Below are 26,110 nucleotides of genomic sequence, written 5' to 3'. Positions count from 1 at the left end.
GACATCGATAGAAAATTCCATCCAAACAGAAAAGAAAATACCTTCTTCTCAGCACCTCATGGAACTTTCTCAAAAATTGAGCACATACTAGGTAACAAAGCAAACCTCAACAGACACAAAAAATTTGACATACACCATGCATCTTATCGGATCTGCATGGCTTAAAATTAGAATTCAACAGCAATGCTAATTCCAGAAGCCACAAACACATGGAAATTAAGCAATGCTCACCAGCCCCGGGTCTCCTTGCCTGCCAGGTTGCTGGATGAAAGCAGGCTATGTAGATTCAGGTAGGGGTTCAGGGAGATGCGGTAGTCCTTTGGGGGCTCCTCCAACAGTGACACCCCAGGGGTGTTGGCAGGGGCACATTGTCTTTCAGGAGGCCTCTAATAAAGACTGGGGCCTCAGAGCCCCACAGGGTCTGGGTGTGGAGTGAGCTGGGATGCTGGGGGATGCAGACTCATGTGCTCCCGGTCACCCAAGAAGGGCCCAACAATGGAGGTAGTAAGGGATATGGCTTCCCTCTGTGGGTTGCAGTTCCAAAGCCAGCACCACCACCTGCAGACAGCTCCCCAAGGAGGAAATTGACAGGTTGCGCCCCAGCTTGGAGGGTACCCAGAGGGGCGTCTCCTAGGATCCCAGGCTTCTTCTGGCTCTGGGTGTGCAGGACTAACAGAAGCAGTGCAGTGGACAGGGCAGGTCCATGAGCCTTGGCATGGAGGGGGCGCACCCAAAAGGCCCTGCTGGCCACAGGCACTTCATGCAGCAGAGGATTGAGCAGCAGCTGGAGGGAGGCTGATGGGCCCAGATTGTTCAACAGCTGCAGGATGTTTGGCTCAGGCGGGAGTCCCTTGCCTCGATTGGGAGCCGTGCCCTGGCAGCAATGAATGCTGTCAGCTTGGTGCGGCCAGTAGGACCTGGAGCACAGAAGGACACACGAAGGTGACTGCCACCCAGGGCCAGGCCATCTGCCTGCTGTTGTGCAGCCTCTGCCATCTCTGCTGTCTCATACTCCAGTACTGCAAAGCCCTTCAGCTGCCCACCCTGGCCACATGGCAGGTGAAAGAAGGTGGGCATATAGACCGCGGACAGTGCCTTGCGCAGGGCATCCACATCATTGAAGCCAGGTGGCAGGTGGTCCACACAGAGGCACCGGGAGTGCAACAAGGCAGGGGGCAGCTGCCCAGCATCTGTGAGATGCACATACAGTGTGCGTGGGGGACTGTGGGAACTGCAGCCCCGAGTTGATATCCCTGCCCCCATTTGAGGTGCTTATCTGCAAGGAAAACATAATAAATTCCTTCTGCTCCTGGAGTGGGGAAGGAAGGAATTTTAAGTGCATTGTGACCAGTCCTTGATCCCTGCCAGGATCAGGTTACAGTCTCTTTGCAGCCCCCTCCTCATTTGGTGCCAAGTTATTAAACCAACCCAGCAGACAATAAAGAAAAGCTGTTCCACCTCAAGATCGTGCTCTGTGTATTCATTCAACCTGGACACCCTCTGCCTGAGACTCTTGGTTCCAGCCCACGCTGGCGTGGCATCTGAAGGTCCCAACTGAGATCGGAAAGTGAAGTAAGTGGACTGGGTCGTCCCGTAAGCCGGCCGGGATGCATTGGGGAATTATATAGAATTAATTAATTAAGGGGCTGGAGAGATGGCTCAGAGGTTAAGAGCATTGCCTGCTCTTCCAAAGGTCCTGAGTTCAATTCCCAGCAACCACATAGTGGCTCACAACCATCTGTAATGGGATCTGGTGCCCTCTGCTGGCCTGCAGGCATACACACAGACAGACTATTGTATATATAATAAATAAATAAATAAAAGAATTAATTAATTAAGAAATATGGGAAATATTACGAGTAAATCGGAGTTAAAGTTTCAGTTAAAGAGATTGTTGAAAGAGCAGGGAACAGCTGTAAAATCTGACTTTAGAAGATTTTCTTAAAACTATAGAGACGTGGAGTCCCTGGTTCGTCACCAGTGGAGCCCTCAATATTTCTGAATGCGAACAGGTCCTCAGGGATCTTCAGAAAACGTTGAGAGAGGAAGGGCCAGAGGTCCTGCCCATGGCCACATTCTCCCTTTGGAGACTGATCAGGAATGCTTTGCTTACAGAGGAAGTCCAAGTTAAGCAGGCTTTGGAAGCAACAAAAAAGGTGTTATCTGAGATCCAAGATTGTGAGACTAAGGCTTCCTTTTGTTCTGAGATTGCCTCTGACATGGAGGCAGAACAGCTATCTTAGCCAGCTAAGGGAAGGCCCGGTAAGGTAGAGGAGAGAAAGATTAAAAGAAAGCGCAAACCTCCAGACGGGGGAGGGAAGTGAGTCCTGGGACGAGTTTCCTCTCAGAGCTTAGGGGCTCATCCCAAGCAAAATTCTTTGGTGCAAACACGCCTCTACCCTTCTTTGTCTGACTTTGAAGAGAGCTTGGGGGAATCAACAGGTTCAGAAGAAGTTTTGGAGGGAGAAATTGCAGACAAAGACAAAGAAAGGGGACCTCTGGGGAGCAGGAAAAGCCCCCTCCCTATCCTCTTTCTGACCAGTTCAGGACCTCTCCAGCCCCTCCCACTTGGTTGGGCTCAGAGGTGGCTTTGCTAGGAGGAGGCTCCCCGTGGAGGCGTTAAGTGCTACCCAGTGATTGCCCCTGTTGTAAAAATTCCTGACCCTAACAATCCAGGACAGGGCTGCCAGTACTTCAATTTGTTAAATGTATGTTGCAGCTTGTTTGGATCCACTTAGGCATAAGTTTTCCTCCTTCCATATTGTCCATTATATGGACGATATACTTCTGGCAGCACCAACAAAAGAGGAAAGTTTATTAATGTTTGCAGAGTTACAGACCCTTCTAGAGGGACATGAGTTCATTTTGGCCCCAGAGAAGGTGCAGAGGCAGCCCCCCTATTCCTATCTGGGCTTTCAAATCCAATCCATTGGGCTTCAGCCTCAGAGGCTGCAGCTGGATTGCTCACATTTGCAGACCCTCCATGACTGGCAGCGATTATTGGGAGATGTTCAGTGGATCCGTTCCTCCCTTTCCATTCCTACGGGAGCTCTTAAGCCCCTGTATGACATGCTACCTGGGGACCCTTCCCCTGCCTCCCCCAGGATCATGACTCCAGCAGCAAAAGAAGCCCTATATGCCTTGCTTAATGCTCTTGAGCGAGCACATCTCTGCTGCCTTGATTATGCGCACCCTTTTTATTTCATGGTCTTTTCTTCACAATTTTCTCCTACTGCTGTTTTTTGGCAAGGGGAACCCATTTATTGGCTGCATTTACCTGCTTCCCCTAAGAAGGTGGTGACCCCATATTATGAAATGGTTCTACAGCTCCTATGGAAGGCATATGATTTTAGTTTACAAGTTTTTGGCAGAATTCCAAATAAATTTCTAATTCCTTATCAAAAAGAGGAAATAACAAGGCTACAGAGGGTTCGAGATGGATGGACCTTGTTCATTGCCACCGCTGGAGCGATTTTGATAACCATTATCCTGATTCCCATTTAATTTCCTTTTTTAAGAATCATCCTGTTATTTTTCCAAGAATTATTAAAACCTCCCCCCTTAAGGGAGTGTGCTCAGTGTTCACTGATGGTTCTTCCAAGGGCTATGCAGTGGTAGTCTCTGATTCGATTAAAGAAAAGCAGCCCCTAGATCCAATTTCTGCCCAAGCTGCAGAACTCACGGCCTGCCTTATGGCCTTTTCTCTTTTCAAGGATCAACCCTTCAACTTGTATACTGATAGTATATATGTGGCAAGGATTGTTGGGCCATTGGAAACCTCACCATACATATTACCTGCCTCTCAGGTTTCCCACCTTTTGGTTCAGCTGCAAAGTCTTATATGCCAAAGAGTGTTTCCTGCCTTTGTTGGCCACATTCGGGCCCATACTGATCTGCCAGGGCCCTTGGCAGAGGGAAATAAGCTTCCTGATTCCCTCACTCGCCCAATGGCATTGTTCGTTTCTGAGGAACAACGAGCCCGTCATCTTCATGAAAAGTATCATTTAAATGCCTCTCTCTAAAGTTTCACTCTGGCTGTTCTCTAGCCACGGCTACTCAAACCACGTCCCAATGTCCAGCTTGTGCTCCATTTCATAATACCCCCAACGAAGGTGTTAATCCTCGAGGCCTCCGTCCTAACCACCTTTGGCAGATGGATGTTACCCATTTGTCCCAAGCTGGTAGACTTAAATTTTTACATGTCTCTGTAGATACTTATTCCAAGGTAATTTATGCCTCCCTACATTCAGGGGAAAAGATTAAGGACATTATTGCCCATTGCCTACAGGCTTTTGCCTATATGGGCATCCCAGACTTTCTTGGACCAGCTTATACCAGCCAATGGTTTGCAAAATTTTGCCAAGAACAACAAATTACACATACCTTTGGAATTCCACATAATCCTACAGGACAGGCCATAGTGGAGCGCACACATGCTACCCTTAAACAGTTCTTTTGTAAAATAAAGAAGGGGGAGTATATCACCTCCCCAAATACCCAATTATCTACAATTTTATACATTTTAAATTTTTTAACAGTAGATAAACAAGGTCTATCAGCAATGGAAAGACATTGGCAGAAACCCTCCCAATCTCTGGGCTGGGTTATATGGAAGGATAGTATCACAGGACAATGGCAATCACCCACACCTATGCTGGCTAGGGTGAGGGGAGCCATTTGTGTCTTCCCTCCAGGAACCAAAAAACCCATCTGGGTGCCAGAGCGGAATGTTCAGCCGGTGGAGTCGAGCCCTACTGGCCTTGATAATATGGGTTCAAGAGAAGAACATCGAGGGAGGCCTGAGATGGGCACTGGTGAGGAATCCACCCATACTGATGCCGGTAAGTAAAATAAGCTCTGTTTTCCATCCTTTTACTCCACCAATTATACCTTGGGAGTTCCTGCAGCAAATACAGCATTAGAAAGATGGGTAATTTAACGTTTGATATATCCCATGCCCTCTGCCTCCAGAGGATTAACAATATTTCAGTGATGCCTAGTGTCTCCCTTTCTGGACCGTGTGTGGTCCTTAGTAATTATTCTCTGGGAGACTTCTCTTCTAATTCTTCTGGGCATCCCTGTTTTGGATTGAGAGATATCTTTTATCCAATAAATTTTAAAAGAAGTGTTTCTGGACTCCCTACCCCTCTGAGACCGGCTCCTTTATGTTGGAAGACGCCACAGTCCTTCAAATTATATTTACCATTGCCTTGGGGAAATTGTGCTCCTAAGGAACCATGGAAATTGGAGGGAGATAAATATTTATGGTGGTTTGGTCACCGACCTACCTTTAAAAACTCCTTGGGAGGGGCCTTTGATTTTTCCTATAGAAATCCAAATATGGCAGGAGTTTCACCTACGTTCGCAGGCATGTTTCTCTGTGGCCCTCATGCATGTACAGATATTAGACCTTTAGCCCTTCAAAGGGGCTTGGCCTTCAATGCCACAGCCCGATGGAACACATCGGACGTCTTTGAAACCTCCCTCCAGATTAATTATGCAGCAGGAATGAATTTCTCTATTGTCAGCCTAGCTTGTGTTCTACCTCCCTTTATGTTTGTCTCCTTTAATGGGTCGGTCAGGGAGGATGGTGTCCTTAATTGTTCTTCCAGCTCCTGCTTTTTGAGCAACTGCTGGTCTCCGACGATGAGTCCGTGCTGATGGTGAGAATTCCTGCCCTGGTTCCCCTGGTGGTAGAAGACCCACATGATGGACGAGAGCTTATCTTGTATAGAGAAAGAAGAGACTTTGGGATCACCGCCGCTGTCATCGCAGCTATCGCCATATCAGCCAGAGCCGCCACCATTGCAGGAATCACCGTGTCCCAGAGTGCAGCTACTGCAGAGACTGTCACTCTTGCTGCCCTTGTTACCCAGGCCTTAGAAACTCAAAATACCATTAACTCACATATTCAGTTGGGGATGTTAAATTTAAATCAGCAAACGGCCTTATTATAGGAACAGATTAATGTGCTGTGGATGGTGCAACAAGCCTCTTGTTCTCATTTTTATCATTCTGCCTGTGTGACCCTTATGGAAGTGAAAAATATGTCCTTTGAGGTGCAACGCCTTAATGCTTACCTTAGGGGGCCTTGGGATGATTCCTTTGTAAACTTTACCCACTCTTTGGTACATCAAATTATTGCAATTAATGAAACTCGTGTTGAACCTGTATCTGCTGAGGGATGCTGGAATACCATGGCCCAGATTGGGGGTTGGGCACAGCAATGGGGAGGTGCCTTAAACTTGGAGATCTTGGGACTAGTAGGGGTGGCAGTAGGCCTGCTCCTCTTAAAAGGAGTCTTAAATATCTTCACCCTGACTGAGCTTGTCCACCATCAGGTGTTACTCAGTCTGGCACATGACTCTTCCAGAAGTCATGAAGTGTGGCTACAGATGCTGAAAAAATGAGGGTCTCTAAGGACGGGCAACCTGTGGGGAGACCCACCACCTAAGACAGGGCATCGGGGGCCCTATGACGGGTAAGGGAAGGTATTTCTCTCGCAGGACCTAAGACAGGACCCCTCATTATAAAATAAAATAGGGGGAATTGTGGGAACTGCAGCCCCGAGTTGATATCCCTGCCCCTATTTGAGGTGCTTATCTGCAAGGAAAACACAATAAATTCCCTCTGCTCCTGGAGCGGGGAAGGAAGGAATTGTAAGTGCATGGTGACCAGTCCTTGATCCCTGCCAGGATCAGGTTACAGTCCCTTTGCAGCCCCCTCCTCATTTGGTGCCATGTTATAAAAGCAGCCCAGCAGACAATAAAGAGAAGCTGTTCCACCTCAAGATCGTGCTCTGTATATTCATTCAACCTGGACACCCTCCGCCTAGACTCTTGGTTCCAGCCCAGGCTGGCACGGCAGGGGGCCCCAGGGGCTTGCCCAGCAAATCAGACTTGGCCCTGGCAGCTGAGTCTTTCTTCATGTACTCTGCAAAGCCATAACCCTTAGAGTGGCCTGTGTGCTTGCTGTACACTACGAAGTAGCGCTCCAGGCTGCCAAAGGGCCGCACCAGCTCCTCACACTGCCTGGGTCACGCTGGGTGGCAGCTTGGCCACATACAACAGAGCATCTGTAGGCTGCAGCTGAACTGACAGCTCCCGCTCTCGAAAGCAGCTTTGGTGTAAGGCCTTGATGGCAGCTTCAGCGTGCTCCCTGTTCATCATGATCACGAAAGCTGTCCCTTTGTATTTGTCCACCAACTGTCCTTGAGTTTGTAGTCCCTCAGAAGATCGTGATTGCCTACTTCCTGGTTGGTCAAGTCCCCCTGAAGACCTCGGATCAGTATCATGGCAGTGATTACTTGGAACTGGCACTCAGTACGTTCCAGGCACTTCTGGATCTCTTCCGGATCCAAGGACAGCAGCTCCTGTTCAGGTGCTCATCAATAGGTGGTCCAAAAATTTCCCCTTTGGCCTCTGCCTCCAGGTTGAGCAGCGGCCAGTGAGTCAAGAACTTTAAATCTTTGAAGAAAGAATTTGAAGAAGACACTAGAAGATGGAAAGATGTACCATGCTCTTGGGTAGGCAGAATTAACATAGTAAAAATGACAATCTTACCAAAAGCAAATTACAGATTCAAAGCCATGTCTATCAAAATCCCAGCAAAATTCTTCACAGACCTCAAAAGAACAATACTCAACCTCATATGGAAAAGCAAAAAATCCAGGATAACCAAAAGAATCCTGTACAATAAAGAAACTTCTGAAGGCCTCACAATCCCTGACTTCAAATTCTACTACAGAGCTACAATACTGAAAACAGCCTGGTATTGGCATAAGAACACACAGGAGGACCAATGGAACTGAATCAAAGAATGGATATCAATCCACACACCTACAAACACCTGATTTTTGACAAAGAAGTAAAACATAAAATGGAAAAAAGAAAGCATATTCAACAAGTGGTGCTGGCATAACTGAATATCAATATGTAGAGGAATGAAAATAGATCCATATCTATCACCATGAACAAAGCTCAAATCCAGAAGGATCAAAGACCTCAACATGACACCAACCACACTGAACCTCATGGAAGAGAAAGTGGGAAATACACTTGCACAGACTGACACAGGAGACCACTTCCTAAATATTACCCCAGTAGCACAAACACTGAGAGCAACAGTAATAAATGGGACCTCCTGAAACTGACAAGCTTCTGTAAAGCAGAGAACATGCATGGTCAACAAGACAAAATAGCAAGCTACAGACTGGGAAAAGATCTTTACCAACCCCCACCCCCATCAGAAGGGCTGTTCTCCAAAATATACAGAGAACTCAAGAAATTGGTCATCAAAAGAACAAATATTCCAGTAAAAAATGTGATGCAGACCTAAACAGAGAACTCTCTACAGATGAATCTAAAATGGCTGCAAGACACTTAAGGAAATGCTCATCATCCTTAGCCTTCAGAGAAATGCGAATGAAAATAACTCGGATATAACATCATATACTTGTCAAAATGGCCAAGATCAAAACACCGATGACAGCATATTCTGGAGAGGATATATGGTGGGGTAAATGCTACACTCCTGCATTGCTGGTGGGAGTGCAAGCTGATACAGCCACTTTGAGCATCAGTATGGTGATTTCTCTGAAAAATAGAAAACAACCTTTCTCAAGACCCAGTAATACTACTTTTGGATATACATACATATACATTATGTATATACAAAGGATGATCAGTCATACCACAAAGACATGTGCTCAACTATGTTCATAGCAGTATAGTTTGTCAAAGCCAGCACCTGGAAACAACCTAATGCCCCTCGACTGAAAAATGGATAAGGAAAATGTGGCAAATTTACACAATAGACTACTACGCAGCAGAAAAAATAATGACATCTTGAAATTTGCAGGCAAAAGGATGGATGTAGAAAGCATCATTTTGAAGGAAGTAACCCAGACCCAGAAAGACAAATATCATGCACTCCCTCATGACCTGACATAAAGCAAAGAAAACCCAGCCAATCGTTTACAAACCAGAGAGCCTGGACAACAAAGAGGACCCTAAGAGTGACACACATGGATCTAATGGACATGGCAAGTAGGAAAAGACAAGTCCTGAGTAAATTGTGAGCATGGGGGTCATAGGAGAGGGTAGAGGGGAGGGGGAGGCTGGGAGGGGAAAGGAGAAAATTATATCTTACTAAATGATAAATGATTGAAAAAAGTAGAGCTGGGAGTGGATAGCTGATCTTGTGGTTTGGTCTTGGATTCGACTGGCAAGACAAACAGGCAGGTGGAGACATTTGGAGAAGGTGGGGTGTGGCTCTGAGGGACTGGAGGTCAGAGGGTAACAACAATGAGAGCCCTAGCAGTAGGAGATGGCTCAATGCAGGTGTCCATAGCTGATATTTCTGAGGCATGAGGTATTAAAGGCCTGGAACTAGGACAGCACCAATTGTACCAGGGTTTAGAATCCACATAGACAGAGACACAAAACAGAACTAAAATCATCAAAGGGGCCATGAGAGCCAAAGGAGTCTAAACACACTCAGACAAGCTACTTGGGAGTTTCCCAAGCTCCAAGGTCTGCTCTGAATTTTCATATGCATTCTCAACTATTTTGGTTGTTATTTGGTTTGTTTTGAGAGGATTTTCCCCTCTACTTTTCCTAAAATATTGGCCCAGAACATCAGGTTTCATTAAAGAAACCACATGTGCATCCTCCTTCAGGGGTGCGGATTCCGGGACCACTAATGGAGTTTTTTCCTCTGATCACTTTGAACATATCAACCCACTGCCCGCTGGGGTCCTAGTTTTCTGTGTGGTGGGAAATTGGATGAAGAGTTTATGGAGAAAATGTGATAAAGTCTATTACTCTCAGCCCCGTAGAAGTTTGTAATTGCCTTGGAGTGTCCTGGGAAACAGAGCATTGCCACAGCATCCCAGAGTCAGTCAGAGGCTACCATGTTACTCTGATCAATCTTAATCTACTAAAAAAGGAATTGATTGCTTTGAGGATGGATGTGATGGGTTCCATGAGCCAAAAGTCATGACAGCATGTTAGGGTCTGTGAGAAGTGGACCATGCTCCCCATCCACTAATAGATGGGTGTCAGTGTGTGCCAGTTGGATTTTGTCAACTTGACACAAGTTGGAGTAATCTGAGGAAGAAGGAACTTAACTATCTAATAGGCAAGTTTATGGGGAATTTCAATCAGTGACTGATGTCCCTAGGCTGGAGGTCATGACTGTATGTATAAAATAAGCTGGCTTAGAGAGTCAAGGAGAGCAAGTCAGTAAGTCACTTTACTCCATGGTAACTGCTTTGGTTCTGCCTCGAGGTTCTGGTCATGACTTCCTGCCCTGACTTCCACTCATGGTAGTACTGATAGGAAAGTGAAAGGGAAGTATGGCTTCCTTCCTCAAGTTGTTTTTGGTCATGATGTTTTTCACAGGAAGAGAAAGCAAGTATATTTACCTGCCCAGCAGGTCCAGTTATTCCAGGGTCTAGAGAGGTGCTACCTGAAAGAACATGGGCGCGTGAGAAGAATCAGGCCAAGCCAAATTCTCTTGTCAAAGCCTTCGTTTATTAGCCTAATGGCAGCGGCTTATATAGCCCCTGGATCGGGGACCTGAATTCGGGTGGAGGGCTTTGCCAGGGCAGCAAATGTCACTATTCAGCACACCTGGTAAGTGGAAACATTATTTTTGTGGCTCTCAAGGTAGTTGGGATGTGGGGGCTCTCTACAAACATTCTTTGGACAATGGTCCCTGCTATCAAGATAGTTGGGATGTTAGGCAGGTTCTGTGAGCAAATAGCTCTCAAGGTAGAGGGGCTTTCTGCAAACATTCTTAGGACAATGGTCCCTTCTATCATCTTTGGGAAAATGGCTCCTGACAAATCCCCCTTCCTTGTATAAGGCAGGTAGCTATTAAGTGGAGGGCACCAGGTCAGAATCTAACCACATTGTCAGACCTAAAATAGAAGGGACTTGAACAAGGAGAGACCCTCCTCTCGAGTGGTGGAGCATTTTTTCCTCTCCTGGGAACAGAGGGGTGTCTCATGGGTCACATTAGTTCCTCAGAGCTCCTCAAATAAGCAGGTCTTTGACTGCAGGGTCCCTGTCTTAGGCTATGTGGAGGGCAATCCTCGACATCTGACATCATGCCATGTTGAGCCGGCCTGTACGGCCTCTGTATGATGTGCTGTTCAGGGGAGGGCTCCACAATATTCCCGTCATTGGGCCTCTGCGTGAATCATTAATGAAAAGACTGCGAGGAGCTCCTCAAATAAAAGGTATCTCCTATAGTTGAGTAAAGGTATAATTTGAACACTAATGGCTTGATCTCTGGACCAGAAGAAAGAACACCTTCCAAACCCAGTATACACCTTTAGTCTGGCCTATGGTATATACTCCTTCCTAAGTACCTACTCCAACATAAAATTGTGAGTGCTGCCTGCCAAAAATTAGGGTAGTGTAAAGGGATCAAAATCTAAAATTCTTAACATATGCATTAAACCCAAATATTTTACAGTGTGTGTCAAACTTTTCCCAACATCTATTAGCAGTTACAAATATCATTAGGTCAATTCCAGTAAGAGCACAATGACAGACGTTGTTAAACACCACCAGTTCCAGTCTCTGAGCAACAGTTAAAAACCGAATGTTCCCCCTTCTACGTGAAGAGGGGTTAATATTTTAATCCAAATGAGTTCTGTTTCCCAAAGATTAAAACAGTCAGATATTTAGTCTGCATCTTAGCTCCAAACCAAACAGAATTTAGACTGCAGAAAATTGTAGTCTCTATGGTCAGGTCATCTCAGCAGGGCATCTGTGTCTGCTCCCAGGTTTGGAAGCAGCTCAGCATTTGTGCTTCAGGGCAGGTGGGATTCCTGGGTGAAGCGAGCTGGATTCAGCTACCTGAAGCACATCTTGGCAATTCTCTCAAGCTTTGTTTGGACTCTGGAGGCAGAATGACACCCTGTAGAGAGGTGCAGCAGGTCCTGTTATCAGGCATTCCTCTCCATGGGGGCAGGGAAGACTGGATCAAGGATTCCTTTCCAACTCGTTTCTGGAACTCCTTTATGGGGTGTTTGCAGCTACAACATCATCGGGTCCAGCTTTTATTTTCTTTCTGTGAAAAAAGCATAAACATATCCTCGACCCCAAATATATATATATATATAGGTCGGGTCTTTTCAAAATTCATTGCAGACCCTTTCTTTTTTACCTTGCCTTAATAAAGGTCAGCTTGGTGTCATCATGTCAGATCTGTTGGCATCAGGGTCTGTTTGCAACTTTTATAAGTTGCTTTCAAGGAGCCTTGGTACGCTCCATAATTTCTTTTTATTATTAACCATATATGCAGTTCTTCCATTGGAAGAGCCATTTGTAAAATTTAGTATAAATCTTTTAAGGGATTTTTAGCTATAACATTAGCAAAATACAGTTGTGTGAATTGTAGCAATGAACATCTGGGAAAAGATTATTGTTCTGGCCTTTGAATTGAGCAAACACAATTGTCCAGGAATCAATCTTAAAATTATCAATGAATTTATTGTTTAGTTTAAGAAACATTGATCATAGTCAATATTCTGTCAAACCATCTTCCAGATTTTTCTCTGCCCTTTTGTATCAGACAGGCTACTGTTCTAAATTAAGAGTTTAATATCTTAACTGGCTAAACTGGGAAGGTTTAGCCATAAAAAGCATTTTGTCTTTTCATAAAACTGTTGTAGAATAAGTTTACATTTACTACACATACTTGCCATAGCTGTAATATACTGTACTTGTTGATTATTGTATACTTTACCTGTGATTTATCCTTTACTTGCTTGAGTACCTGTTAGGCAGCTTTTATAAGCTCTCTATTGGAAACTGGCTCATTGTTGTTTGTAAGAATTTTACCTAGCGGCTCAAGGTCTCCCATAAGAATATTATAACTAGGGCTTTAACCATTGAATATCTAATTAAAAATTTATAAGCTATCCTCCTCTTAAGTTATAAGTCTGCCTAGCAGATAGGAAAATGGGGAAAGGAAGCATTTTAACTAATGATTTAGACTACATTAGAAATCAACATGTAGAAGAATAAAAATAGATCCACATCCATCTCTGTGTATAAAATTCAAGTTTAAATGAGTCAGAGGCCTCAACATATAAAAATTACATTGAAACTCACAGAGAAAAAATTAGAAGTACACTTTGCCACATCTCAAACACAGCCTCAGTGGCATAAACACAGAGAGAAATAATAAATTAGATCTCCTGAATTGAGAAACTTCTGTATAACAAGACTATAGAGTGGGAAAAGATCTTTACTTATCATAAACCCACTCCAAAAACATATGAAGAACTCAGGAAATTACTTATCAAAAAGTTAATCCAATAAAAATATATGTTACAGACCTAAACTGAAGACTCTCAACACACGAACTTAAAAATGACTGAGAGACACTTAAAAAATGCTCAAACATAACATCCTTTAGCCATCAGAGAAATGCAAATCAAAACCCTGAGATTCCATCTTATCCTTGTACAAATGACCAAGGTTAAAAATTACTACTAACAGTTTATCCTTAAGAAAATGTGGGTAGGGGGCTGGAGAGATGGCTCAGAGGTTAAGAGCATTGCCTGCTCTTCCAAAGGTCCTGAGTTCAATTCCCAGCAACCACATGGTGGCTCACAACCATCTGTATTGGGGTCTGGTGCCCTCTTCTGGCCTGCAGGCATACACACAGAATATTGTATACACAATAAATAATAAATAAATATTTAAAAAAAAAATGTGGGTAAAGAAAAAACTCCATTGCTGGAAGTGCAAATTGACACAGCCACTTTTGGATCATACATAGTATTGAAAGACCTGGATAAATCCAGACCCCCCTCCCCCAGCAGGAAGAGAAGAATCAAAAATCCAGGACCAGCCAGCTAAGCGACTGGGTTTCAGGAACTAGCTGAAGACAAAGCCAGACTGCAATCCCAAGAACAATCCCGAGAAACAGGGAGTCTCCCCCTTGCGACCATCACCATACTGTTCTAGGAACTAGCTGATCACGACCCTGGGAGTGGTCCTGAGAGGCAGGGAGTTGCCCCCTTGTGACCATCACTGGATTTTAGGAACTTTCCATGACCCCTCTGGATTACTGGGCAGTGGCTTCTTCCCTCAAAAACTCCTTCTCCAGGTCACTCAGGGTCGAACTCCTTCCCTGCGTGGGCTATGAGCCCAGGCCCCAGTGCACCGGTCCCCGTGCCATCCCATCAACCAAAGCCCCGTGTGACCACAGCAAGGACGGTCTCCTGTGAGTCACCTGGGGGGCCGTGCCATCCCGAGACCTGAGTGAGAGACTCCCCAGCACTGGAGGCCCCTCATTATGGCAATTTTTTTTAAATTAGGCAAATATCTACCTTAAAACTCAGCAATACCCCCTTTTGGGCCTAAATACAAAAGTTGTTCAACCATATTATAAGGACATGTAGAATTACTTTATCATAGCCAGAATCTGAAAACAACCCAAATGTATCTCTTTTACACCTAGCATAAATGAGACATCATCCTTCTAAATAGCCATAAATACCACAAAATATCTTGGAGTAACTCTAAGCAAGTAGGACTGAAGTTTGGGTCCTGTTATCTCTGCTTGTGAAGGGGGAAATGTTTTTTTATTTTTAACCATTATCACTTGCTAGAGTATAACTCTGGCCCTTGATAAATTTAGTAAGAAGTCCGAGTCTCAGCAGTCCACCCTGAAGCAACACCTGGCAGCAGGAAAGGACCACAAGCTGAGACAACTCGACTCCCACCCAAGAGCAGACCATACAAATGGAAAAACTTGTATGATAAGAACTTTAACTCTTTTAAGAAAAAAATTTAAGACATTAGAAACTAAAAAGATCTCCTATTTCTTTGGGAAAGTAGAAGAATCACAGCAAAAATGACAGTCTCACTGAAAGCAATCTACAGATTCAGTGTAAATGTCCATTAAAAATTATAGCAACATTCCTCACAGAACTCACCTACAGATTTAATGTAAAAGTTCATTAAAATTATAGAAAAATTTCTCATAGAACTCAAAAGAACAATCCTCAACTTTATAAGAAAGAAATCAAAACTCAGGATAGCCTAAACAATGTTAAAATCCTCTGAATGTATGACAGTCTTATTTTAAAACTTTCCTAAAGACCCACAGTACTGAAATTAATCTACCTTGGATATAAATTTATATGCCTACAAACTAAAGACTTTTGACCAAGAAGCAAAATTAAAAAATGGATAAGAAGCATATTTAACCTCCTTTTACTGTCCTGAAGCTGTAGTTTTCTGAGGCTAGTTCCCTTTATAGCAAACCTGCCTGACAGCTTTTGCTCCCTATGGCAGGGGGTTAACACATAGGCTCTCTAGGCCTGGCAGCCAGCCTGCTTGGCAGGCATACCTGTGTGGATTGTATTATTACTTCTGGCATCTAGAGGGACTCCTTTTTGAGTCTGCAACAAACACATCCTGTTTACCGAATGCCTGCCCCATGTTTGAGGGTGAATTTCTGGCCCTGTCAACACCAACCAAGGGCATTTTATATCAATAAAATAAAAAGACGTCTACTAAATCTTTCTGTTTAACTCTTACTCCTCTCTCCCTGAGTGACTATTTAAATTCTTGTATGAATTTCTCTTCCTTTGAAATTGACTGTCCCATGTGTATTGGGCGACAGTGAACCTGCACCTACCTCGTCCTGCAGAACTGTCCGAGTCCTACAGCCAGCAGAACCTTCTTTTATTTCTTGTTGTCGTGCCGGGACTGCGATTTCATAGTCCAATAGTTGGCTGTTCGTCAGTTCCCTGTTCGGGTGCCACTGTACCCACCCAGCAGGTCCAGTTATTCCAGGATCATCAGAGGCGCTACATGAAAGAACATGGGCAAGAGAGAGGAACGAGGCCAAGCAACATTCTCTTGTCAAAGCCTCCGTTTTTTAGGATAATGGCAGCGGGTTATATAGCCCCTGGATGAGAAACCTGGGTTGAGGTGGGGGACTTTGCGGGGGCAGCACACACCGGGTAAGCAGAAACATTCTTTTTGTGGCTCTGCTTAACAAACAGCTGCAAGGTAGTTGGGATGTGGGGGCTCACTACAAACATTCTTAGGACAATGGTCCCTGCTATCAATAGTTGGGATGTGAGGCAGGTTCCATTAGCAAATAGCTCTCAAGGTAGTGGGGCTTTCTGCAAATATTCTTAGGACAATGGTCCCTGCTATCATATTTGGGAAAATAGCTACTGACAAGTATACAGTGTCCATACCGGATGAAGGACAACATCCACAGCCTTGATATTTTCAACGTAATCATGGAAATCTTCATGATCAGCCACAACAGGAGGCCAACCATCAGTCAAATGCTGACACGCCCCAAGATCAGGGACAGCCAGGCACGGGCATCCATCCAGAGTCTCCCAGGCACCCCGAGCCCTAGCATTGTCGGCACCATGGCAGGCATGGGGTACCAAAGTGAAGAAACGATTGAGTGTCTAGAAGACCAAAAACTTAATCAGGCGATGGCCACACACCTGAGTCTGCAACACCAGGCACCCGGGGGAGACAGCTGCCATCACCGGGTGAAACCAACAAAACCCATGGAGCCAGGCCTTGTCCTCAACCTGGCCGATCTTCACACCTTTTCTGGGACTCTCAGGAAAGCTGCTGAGCCTACTTCCCCAACCTTCATCGTGCCATCTGAGCCCCAGGAGAAAGAAGATGAGAATTCCAGGCAGGGTGGCAGAAGGCATAGCGTGCCTGCCACCCTGTGCTGCCAGCCAAGGAGGATCCACCTTGCCCACCTATCCCACCTGCGCTGTCCTGTGGTTGATTCCCTCATGAGCAGAAGCCTGGACAGCAGCAAGAGTTACTGGCAATCAAAGATCGGGTTGTATGGCAGCCTAATGGCGAGTGCCCAACCATCCTGCTCTCTGTACCACCCTCATGGGGCAGACCACAATGAGGCTGCAAATGATGCAGAGAAACTCTGGAGCTCGCTGGGGACGGCTCTGCATGTAACCCCCAGAGGCTCCTCCCTTGGAGACACACTCCAGGAAGAAGTGACCTCCAGACAGGAAGAGGCCATCAGCCATGGTCATCCTCAGGATGCCGGGCCAATTTCCTCCTGACACCAGAGGCATCAACGCTGGAAGACGGGCAAGAAAACCATTGTCAATTGCTTCTGACACCTATGTTGCTGCCTGCCTCCTGCAGAGAGTAACCATGCCTCCCGTGAGAACCAGGCTCCACAGTCAGGGGATCCTAGAGGCACCCACAGAACCAGGTGAGCACCTTTCTCACTTCATCTGATTTGTACTTTTCCTCCTGTACTTTGTGATAAATGGTGCCTGTGTCCACTCGTGGCACACTGTGAGCATAACAATCTGTCACTTCAGAAAGACCAGGTGTTCCCTGTAGTGTGACCTCAGGCTTGTTGAGCAACAGGGGGACAGCAGAGATGCTGAGTGAAGCAGGGAGAGGTGGGGCAAGGCCAAAGAAGGCAAAGATTCCATGCAGGACCAGTCGGGTACTTGGGCGCTGCAGGGCAGTGCACTAAGTCTTGTGTGTTTTGAAGTCACTAAGAGTCTCCTTCCTGTGCCTTTCTCTTTGAAGCCCCGAAGAGGTCAAGGCCCAGCTCAGTGGCTTCTGAGCCACGGGTTGGGGATCGGTCTGGATGAGATTCAGACAGCCCCTCTGGGGACCCATGCCAGATGCCCAGGACACCGTCTGGCCACAGGCACCTCCCGCAGAGGAAGAGCTGTCTACTCCAGAGTACATCTATCTCTCCAGGTAAAATCCCAGGCAGGAAGGGTAGGCTTCCCACAGGGTCTAGCTCAGTGTGGAGGACTGAGGTGCAAAGGTGCCCTAGGCTGTCTTGTGGAACAATAGCACTTTGCCCTCTCCCCATGCCTGCGGAAACATCAGAAGTGGTGCTCTGGGTAGTGACTGACCTTTGCCCCGTTTCTTGGCAGAGAACACGGTCTTCTCCATAGGGTGAGCCTTCCCTCCCCCAAGGAGAGTATTCCTAGTCAGCCTGCCCTAAGTTGGGTTGCCAGGTTGAAAATGTGTCCTGCAAGCAGCCCTGTAGGACCGACTCCTCTAGAGGGCAGGCTCCTGCAAGAACCTTTAGCAGGAATCCCCACAAGTCATCCCAGCAGGTTCCATTGCTTGAGTCCTCAGACCCAAAGCTTGGGAAAATCTGAGCTGGGGAGTGAGTGACCCCAGGGCAGCAGAGTCCCCCCTCTCCACCAATTCTGCCTTCCAGCTACTCACCTCCTGCCTCTGCCTGCTTGCTCCTTCAAGGCCACCATTCTCATCAGTGACAACCAGCTCCTGCACTTACCACCATGTGCCACACCCTGAGGGACTGGTAGGTGTCAGATTGGAGTGAAACCTGAAAACCTAATGAGGGGTCAGCAACCTGCTGTGCCTCCTGCCTCCAGCTTGCCTGAGTCTGCCTGAGTCTGCACTGGCCAGTGAAATTCTTTAAGAAGGCTTCTGTTTTTCTCAGCCTTTTAAAGGTGAGCAGGCTTTTCCACTTCTTTTGGAGGTGGGTGGGGTGTGCTTCCCGGAAGCTGCCTCGTCCATGCCACAGTCACATTGGTAAAATCTCATCTCGTGTTCTTTCTGCCTAGACCTTGTCAACCTGTGACAGCAAGAGACCCAGAGAAGACTGTGTGACTGGTGTGGTGGTCCATCTCTCCAGCTGTCTTCCTCATTAGAACCATCCTGGGTATCTTCTATATTCAAGAATGTGTCCCAGCATTCAGCGCAGGTCGTTGTGGTGGCGGATATCCCGGCCTCTGGTGCCACTCTATTCTCCTGCCTCCCCCCCAAATTTTATGGCGAAATCTCCAGACTCGGATCCCCCTCATTTCTCCTTGGAGTCGCTGTCATTTCCAGATACAGAAGTGTGGCTTATCCGAGCCCCTCCCGACTTTGCCACACAGTTGTGAGTGGTCACTCTCACCCCACCCGCTGTGAGTACCCCCCCCCCACCATAGAAACTGAACCCACCCCACACTGTGAACCTAGAACTGTAGACAGCCTTTCTGATAACCCGGACAATCAGCCATGTTCTGTCTAGCCCAGGCTGGTTTCTTAAGTCCCAGCATCGTCTAGCCTCAGTTTCTTGAGTTCTGGAACTACAAGTGGGTGTCACATGTTCTTTTGTTTTGGTGAATTTTTCTGTTATTTGTTTGTATTAAATCATCTACGTAGGGGAGGATATTCTTGATCTTTTAATCCTTCTGCCTCTGCTTACAAATGTAGGGATTACAGGAATTCCACACCAAGCCTGGTTTGTTTGGTTCTGGAATCCAAACCCAAGTTTCTGCATGGTAGCCAAGAGTTACCCCAACTGAGTCACACCTGGAGCTCAGGCAGGCTAGCCTCAGACTAGGTATTTCTCTCTGTAGCTGAGAAATACCTCCTGATGGAACTGCAGATCTTACCCATTGACCCTGATTTTTCTCTTGCTTCTCTCTCTCTCTCTGTCTCTCTCTGTCTTTGTCTCTGTCTCTCTCTTTTAGCCTTTCTAGATGACCTTTTCTTCTGACTGAGAGTCTTTAGAAGTTGCACACACACGGGGTGTTGCTGGACATCACTCTTCTTCTGAAGCTAGTGAGCTGTGTTCTGGGTGGGAGGGAGGGACAGGAGGCTGTCCCAGTCATGTGTCATCTCAGAGTCCCCAGACTCTCCCCTGTGTATCCAGGCAGCGTTGAAGGTATGTTCTGACCAGAAGCCCTCGAGTCGGCCTCCTCTAACTTCCTATGCTCTTCCATGTGACAAAATGGAAGTCACCAGCTCTAACCAGCCCTTGTCCTATCCTCAGGCTGATGAAACTAGGAAGATGGAGCCTCACTCCCACTGCTTGAAGGTTTTGTCACCTCACCCCTTGGGGCAATCTCCTATCCCTCACATTTAGACAGTTCTAGGGAGTTTGTGGATTTGTCTTAAAACTAGATGATAGAGCTAGGGTGAAGGTGTATGCCTATAATCCCAGGACTCTGGAGGTTTAGACTAGTGACTAGCCATAAATTCAAGGCCAACCTGTTCTCCATGAGGAACAGTAGTCTAGGCTTTGGTGGCTCTCTCTCTAAAACACAGAAAGTGAACGACAGGACTAATGCTCAGTGTGCCTAGCATACACACTGGCTCTGGGCCTGGCTTCTTTAGCATAAAATGAAACCAGGTGGAGCATGCCGCGAATCCCGGTATTGGGGGGCAGACACAAGAGGAAAGGAGAGTCAAGGCCATCTTCCAACACAGAAAGTTGGAGGCCAGTCTAGGAGGAATGCAACTCTTTTTGAAAAACCAACAGCACCTACCCCCAAATCTTCATGCCCCAGTCTGAGAAAACAGTGACATAGCAGCCCATTCCAACCATGTATTCCTTGTGAATCAAAAGATCTTTCTGACAGAGAAAAGAAAGTATGGCATCCGGATGTGCAGGGCTATTTCCTGTGACTCACATCTGGAATTGGCCTGAGCCAATTGAGTTCATCCTTGTGCACAGCACTGAGGAGCTGTTGGGTAAGTACTCCCTGCTGGCCCTGTGGGAGGCACTGACAGGAAGGTTTGGGGAGCATGGAGACCCCCACCTATGCCAAAAAGAAAGGCAGGAAGGCTGCTGGCCCTGCCACCCCTCAGAAACTCTGATGTTGTGCTGCCCCCTTGTGGCACTTCTGTACCAGTTCCGTTTTAGTGCCCCTGGTTTAATGGGGTCTCTGCTTCAATTCCTGCCACAAACTGAGGTTACTGGGTTTTCTCAGAGGTGGGATGGGGGGAGGCTTCCACTTCTCTGTACAAATCTGACGTGATTCTGTCCTTCTTTACTTCATTCCATTTGTACAGTATTCTAATGAAAGAACAAAATAGCTGTCATAGATGTTCTGCCCAGGGGATATTTCTGAAGAAACTTTGTAAACCACATTGCTGGTTCTTCTTGGCCTTCTGTTTATAATGAGAAACGATTGGCACTAAGCAAGAGTGTGAAATCGACGCCCTGGGTGAGATTCAGAAGCACAAGAAGCCTGACAGTGACTGTCTGTCTGTACAGTGTCTAGTTACCTTGTTTGGTATGTGTTCATGTGCAGAATCCAAGAAAAGGACCCGTAAGCTTGCTGAAGCTGGTTAATTTGAAAATTTTACCATCATTTGCTTTCACAGGACCCCCTACGAAGAACGTCGCCCCCATATCATCTAGAAGCAATCTTAGAGGATGACGTCCCCTCTCCCAACAGAGTTTGCCCTCAGGGTTAGGGACATCATTTAGTGGTTGGTTTTTGGTTGAGAGGATGGGGAGATATTATTTGAAATTAGGGGTATTTTCAAAAAAAGGGGGGGATTAACTGGTTTAATGGGATGATTGGTATTTGTGAATTACTGTTTTTAGAAAATTGTATTGGTACTGTTTCTTGTATATTGATATATTGAATATTAACGCTTCACGAATTTGCGTGTCATCCTTGCGCAGGGGCCATGCTAATCTTCTCTGTATCATTCCAATTTTAGTATATGTGCTGCCGAAGCGAGCACTGATATATTGAATATTAAATGTGAGTGTTCCTACCTCTATTTTTGTAAAAGAATATGCTTATAACTTTGTCTATATTGTATTCATACATCTACCATATTACAATGTACATTTCTACCTCTGATACTATTTATATAATAACATTGTTTACAGTTGAAGATCATTGTCTTCATATATTGCACAGTAGTTTATTCTCTTAGTCTCCAGATTAGATAGGTATTGAGAATTATATGTTTGTCATATTTATTTTTAGGTTAATCAGGTCTTTTAGATCCATAGAGATTATATTTAGTATAGATAGTATAATCTTCAGACACTTCGAAGAGCTGTAAAAAATGGCCTATAATCTAACCTAAAATCTTCTTAATCTAACCTAGAACTCTGTGCCAACAAGACACAATCACTCCTGGCAACACCACTCTACTCCCGAGAGAACATTGAGCACCAAAGACACTCCACTGGGAGCTTGTGTTCTTGGCAGAACTGGCCTTTGGGTTAAAAAAAGCACATACCTCAACTACTGACAAAGATACAGAATATCCATAACTGGATAAAACAGGATTGTCTTATCTTGCCAAGACAGGATTGGATAGTTCTAAAAAAGTTTCTTGCCTTTAATAATGGCATGTCAGTTATGTTAGGCTTTAACCAAAGTTGGTTGACTCAACATTACAAAGAAGACTTTAGGTGATTGCCCAGATAGTCAGTTGTCTCTGTCATTTGTTGCACATTTTGGATATCTCTGGTTTGTTAAGTAATATTTGTTCCCTTCTCAGATCTTTGACGGAGTTAAAGATTATATAATTGTAGTTACTCTCTACATTATTTAGACTCCTTGAATTAGAATGTTTAGCAAAACTTTTGATCTCAATATTGTTTGTTATAATTATGATTTGTTATTATTGTATATAGTTGTATTTGGTTTAGTTCTGACTTATTTAGACAAAAGGGGGAGATGTAAGGATAGCCCAACACCCTTAGGGGGCGTGTTCGCCTCGGGCTAATGTTTACATAGAAATCTGGCTAGCTTGAGCCTACAGTCCATCTGCTTTCCTGTTCTCTGCGGGAACCTGTGGTTCTGTAAGTCTATTTCCCCATTAAAGCTGTATATATTATTACAATCGGTCTACATTCATTTTCGCCAGTATATGAGTGCATCCCCACACACTTAAGTCAAAATAGTGTAAGGAAGCACAAGGTCAGCCTGGGGCGCTGTGGACCTTCAGTCCCAGCACTTGGGAGGCAGAGGCAGGCAGATCTCTGTGACGTCAGCTTGATCTACAACTGCAGAACTTGCTGTCCCAGGAATCCTGGGCTACCCACAGAAGCCGGTCTATAAAAAAACAAACAAGGTGAAGGGAAAAGAGGAAGCAGCACAAAGTTAGTTGAAGAAGCAGGTAGAAGACCTGACCTCCTCTGCAGGAGCATCCTGCTGGCCAGACCTAGGAGAACGAGACAGGACGCTGCTGCTGAGAACACTTGGTGGTCCTCTCTGGATGCTAGATGGTTGGCAGAACCCAGCAAGCCAAGCCCTGGGGAATCTTACTACTGCTGAGTAGAATTCAGATGGTGGGCTGACAAGGTGATCCCAGCTTTGTTAGCACTGTGGGTCACCTGGATGTCTCACCTCTCTGCAGCACAGGACTAGGCGCCTCTCAGAAGCCAAGGTCCTGCACTAGGGAGAAAAGAAGGCCATCTTGATCAATTCTACTGGTGCTAACCCCTGCTTCTTCCCCAATCATGGCAATATATGTTTTCTATGTTGGAAATAAAATGGCATTGTTAAATGAGCTAGCTTTTGGTTGTTTGGATGCAGGGCCTGTTGTCTGAGAAATCACATCTCCATCACACACAGGAAGTAGAGAGGGAGAATTAGCTGTAAGTAGAGAGGGCAAGGCTTTAAGTTCTCTAAGCCCACCCACAGTGACATACTTCCCCTAAGAGGCTCTTGTGCTACAAGTTCCATAATCTCCCGAAACTACACCACCAACTGAATTTATAGAAGACATTTCTCTTTCAAACTACCATGCCCACTGGGCTAATCCACAAGCCCCAGGGTAATCTTTAGTTCTAAGGAACCCTTTGCTACAAAATTAAGTCTCAAAAAAAAAAAATCCAAAAGGAAGGCTGGGCATGTGGGTGCATCACTTTAATCCCAGCATTCAGGAGGCAGTGGCAGATAGCTCTCTGTGAGTGCCAGGTCTACATAGTGAGACTCGGTCTCCAAAATAAATAAATAAATAAATCAGGCGGTTACCACCTGTAAATTGAAAAGAGAGAGAGATTTTTGCCAAGTGAGATGGTGTGCGCTCTAGTCCTTGTACTGGGGAGTGGAGGGAGGGAGATTTATTGGACGTTATCCTTTGCTAATTAGTAAGCTCAACAAGTTTGGATTTGTGAGATTTTTCTGTCTCCACATAAAAGAAAGAGCCGGGTGGGGGTGATGCACGTCTTTAATCCCAGCACTTGAGAGGCAGAGGCTGAGGATCTCTGTGATTTGGAGAGGAGGTCTAGGAAGAAAGACCTTTTCGAGCCTTTCCTGATGATCCCTTGGACTCTCAGAGCAACAGGAAAGCAGTAGCCAGGTGTAAATGCCTATAATCCCAGCTCTGTGGAGCCCAAGCAGGAGGATCACAAACTCAATGGCAGCCTAAGAGCCCGTCTCAAAAGAAAAGCCGGAGGTGGAATTCAACAGCAGGATGCTTGTGTTGCATGCCTGCAGCCCAGGGTTTGAGACTCAGCAGAGCAGAAACTACAGGAAATAGCGGCCTTTGTGCCCATGGGCTGATAAACTGCTCTGCAGACAATATTCCTGTCATGAATAACCATGTCTATAACATATGTTTAAATGTTTCAGGGAATATAAAATAAGTGATTAGAAATGTAAATGTTTAGGGAATTGTAAATGACTTTTGTACGTTCAGGGCTGCTTCTTCTTCTTCTTCTTCTTCTTCTTCTTCTTCTTCTTCTTCTCCTTCTCCTTCTCCTTCTCCTTCTCCTCCTTCTCCTTCTCCTTCTTCTTCTTCTTCTTCATCTTCATCTTGGTATTTTGAGGGAAGGTTTCTGTGTAGCTTTGGTGACGGTCCTAGAACTAGCTCTTGTAGACCCGGTTGGTCTTCTGCCTCCCGAGTGCTGGGATTAAAGGCATGTGCAACCAACATTCAACCATACAGGGCTTCTTTTTCTGCCTTTCAGGGTTTTTTTTTTTTTTTGTTTGTTTGTTTGAATTTCATGTTGTCAAGGCTGGCCTTGAACTCACTATGGAATGAGGCTGATTTTGATTTCCTTGCGTCCATTTGCTCAGTACTTTGAGTTCAGACATGTGGCAGCAGCCTACCTTGTGTGTATGTGTGTGTGCACCTGTGGTCATGCGTGTATGAAAGTGAGGGAATCTTGTGGGTGTCTTCCTCTTCTCTCCCCAGCTTACATTTTGAGACAAGGACTCTCACTGACCCTGGAGCTCACAGACTGGCTAGACTGCTGGGGAGGAGCTTCAGGGATCTGCCTGTCCCAACTGTCCCCAGCTTTTACATGATGCAAGGAATCTGAACTCCAGTCTTCATGCTTACACAGCAGGCATTTTACTGACCGAGGCTTCTCCCTCGCTCCTCTTTCCAACCTTTGCAAAGTCTGAAGTTGCTTCTCAATAAGAAAGTGTTTTAAAACTGAACTGTATAACTGGGCGGTGGTGGCACAAGGTCTTTGGAGGCAGGCAGAGGCAGGCAGATTTCTGTGAGTTCAAGGCCAGCCTGCTCTACAGAGTGAGTCCTAACTGCTTCCATCACTACTTAGATGCCATGTCTTGAAAAAGCAAAAATACATAGATAGATAAAATAAAATAAAAAAGCTCCAAATTTAGACCATACAAGATAGCGACACATTGTCTCTTGAGTGATAGGATTGCACGCATGTGCTACCACATCCGGCTTTATACAGAAAATTTGAGGGCTCAGTTGGGGTAGGCGCTTGCTACCAAGCCTGATGAATTCCGTCCTCTAGACCTCCATTGTGGGAGGTGAGAACAGACTCCCTTGGGTTGTCCTCTGGCTTCCACATATGCTCCATGCCACGAATATTCACTCATAAACAAATAAGCACATAATAAAATGATGATAAAAGGAAACAGGACCAAGCTGGGCATTGCGACACGTAGCTTTAATCCCAGCACTTAGACATGATCCTTATACTTTTAGACCTTGAACTTCTGATTCTTCTAAGTTGAAGGAGAAGGATCAGAACTCTCAGGCCAACCTTGGCTCAACATTTCCCATTTGTAGGCTAGCCTGGGTTATATGAGACATGGTCGTAAGTAACAAACAAGTGGACCTAGAACCCGTGTGATGCCCGTATGCCTGAAATCTCACCAGCTGGGAGGCAGACAGAAGGATTATAAATTCAAAGCCAGCCTGAGTTACATACCAAGTTCCATGCCTGCCTGGACTGTATAGTAAGATCCTGGCTCCACAAAACAAAACAACAAGGATTAGTTGAATATGGCAGCACATGCCTTTAATCCCCGCACTCAGAAGCAAGAGATCTTTGCGGGTTCCAGATCAGTGTATATATGGAGTTTCAGGACTACAAAAAGACCCTGTCA

The 26,110-nt window shown here is 45.6% G+C and overlaps 1 non-coding gene and 1 pseudogene across 1 annotated transcript; both read right to left on the bottom strand.

The window, feature by feature from the left end:
* Positions 1-227: 227 nt before the first annotated feature.
* Positions 228-15,473, bottom strand: LOC121444197 (annotated as a pseudogene).
* Positions 15,474-21,408: 5,935 nt separating this feature from the next.
* On the bottom strand, positions 21,409-21,515 carry LOC121444258. Its single transcript, XR_005973762.1, has one exon. It is a non-coding gene; the product is annotated as a U6 spliceosomal RNA (small nuclear RNA).
* Between the last annotated feature and the right edge of the window lie 4,595 nt (positions 21,516-26,110).

This window comes from Microtus oregoni, unplaced genomic scaffold (assembly GCF_018167655.1).
Source record: "Microtus oregoni isolate MIOR12 unplaced genomic scaffold, Mior012 000118F_ref0000498, whole genome shotgun sequence".
NCBI classification, from domain to species: Eukaryota; Metazoa; Chordata; class Mammalia; order Rodentia; family Cricetidae; genus Microtus; species Microtus oregoni.
Note: the sequence above shows the minus strand (reverse complement) of the source record. Positions and strands in the feature narration are given on the sequence as shown.